The sequence below is a fragment of the Otolemur garnettii genome, unplaced genomic scaffold, assembly GCF_000181295.1.
Source record: "Otolemur garnettii isolate 467f Iridium unplaced genomic scaffold, OtoGar3 scaffold00219, whole genome shotgun sequence".
Lineage (NCBI taxonomy): Eukaryota > Metazoa > Chordata > Mammalia > Primates > Galagidae > Otolemur > Otolemur garnettii.
The window spans coordinates 942959-944901 of NW_003852614.1; the positions used below are offsets into that span (position 1 = coordinate 942959).

The window sequence follows — 1943 nt, forward strand, 5'->3', positions numbered from 1 at the left end:
CTGTAAAGCCACGGCACTCTACCCAGGGGGACAGCTTGAGGCTCTGTCTCAAAAAAAAAAAAAAAAATCTTCAAACTCCCTGGCCCCACAACCTCCTCTGAATGTACCATGAAACCCTCAAGGAGTGGTGAAGGTACCACATCTGCCACCACCTCATCCTCTGGCACTATGGAAACCAAGACCTCTTCTACCTCTGTACCTGATATCTCCATGGTTTGGACAAAGTAGGATTCCAAATGAATCTAAGTACTTAATCAATCTTTCTTTCTTTCTTTCTTTCTTTCTTTTTTTTTAGACAGAGTCTCAAGCTGTTTCCCTGGGTAGAGTGCCATGGCATCATAGCTCACAGCAACCTCGAACTCGGACTGAAGCATTCCTCTTATCTCAGTTTTTCTATTTTTAGTAGAGACGTGGTCTCACTTTTTTCCTCAGGCTGGTTTCAAACTCGTGAGCTCAAGCAGTCCACCCGCCTCAGCCTCCCAGAGTGCTAGGAGTACAGGCATGAGCCACCATGCCCAGCCTAAGTAGTAGATCTTACTAATGAAACTAAATTGCTAAGCAGTTACTTACAGAGATATACAAAAGATACAAAGTTGAAATTATAAATATCAAGCATCTTTAAATAGTCCAATTCTCCAACAGTGCAGTTTTCCACATCTTTATCACTACTGAATGTTCAAAGGAAAAAGTTAATAAAAATCAAAATAGATAAAAATATTTAAATCTGGGCAGTGCCTGTGGCTCAAAGGAGTAGGATGCTGGCCCCATATGCCGGAGGTGACAGGTTTAAACCCAGCCCTGGCCAAAAACTGCAAATAAAAAAAAAAAAAAATTAGGGTGGCGCCTGTGGCTCAAAGGAGTAGGGCACCAACACCATATGCTGGAGGTGATGGATTCAAACCTGGCCCTGGCCACAAACTGAAAAAAAAAAAAAATTTAAATCTGGCTCAGAACCCATAGCTCAGTGGTTAGGGACCAGCCACATACACCAGGGCTGGTGGATTCAAACCCAGCTCGGGCCTGCTAAATAACAACAACAACAAATAGCCAGGGCATTGTGGCAGGTGCCTGTAGTCCCAGCTATTTGGGAGGCTGAGGCAAGAGAATCGCTTATGCCCAAGAGTTTGAGGTTGCTCTGAGCTGTGACGCCACAGCACTCTACCCAGACAGCTTGAGGCTCTGTCTCAAAAAAATAAAAGAAAGAAAGAAAGAAAGAATCAAGGTATTGTGACAAAATTCCAGGTATAATAGGAAGAACAGCTAATTGATGACTAGTTTTAATGTCCTAAAGAAGGGGGGGAAGAGTTACTTGAAAATACAACTAATAGGATGGGTACAATGGCTCATGCCGATAATCCTAGCACTCTGGGAGGCCAAGGCTGGTGAATTACTTGAGCTCAGGAGTTCAAGAACAGCTTGAGCAAGAGAGAGAGCCCATCTCTTCTAAAAATAGGAAAATTACCCAAGCATTGTGGTGGGCACCTGTAGTCCCTGCTACTCGGGAAGCTGAGGCAAGAGGATCGCTTGAGCCCAAGAGTCCAAGGTTGCTGTGAGCTAAGACGCCATGGCACTCTACCCAAGGTGACAGAGTGAGAGTCTGTCTCAATAAAAAAAGGAAGAAATTAAGCAGAAAAACAAACAAAAACCCAGTGTTGTTGACAAATATACAGAGAATTCACTTCTTCATTCTGCAAAGACTGAAACTAATTTTCAGAATCAGGAAGAACTAGAAATTCACCTATTTTCAAAGACTCATTTGTAGACCATGCAGCAGCTCTGTTGTCTTTCCAATATTCAAAATCTTCAGGCTCGGTGCCTATAGCTCAATCGGCTAAGGCGCCAGCCATGTACACCTAAGGTGGCAGGTTCGAATCCCCAGCCCGGACCCGCCAAAACAACAATGACGGCTGCAACCAAAAAATAGCCAGGCGTTGTGGCGAGCG

The 1943-nt window shown here is 44.1% G+C and overlaps 1 pseudogene; it reads right to left on the bottom strand.

Moving 5' to 3' along the window:
* Positions 1–48: 48 nt before the first annotated feature.
* LOC100961497 overlaps positions 49–1943 on the bottom strand; it is a 4880-nt pseudogene continuing 2985 nt past the window's right edge.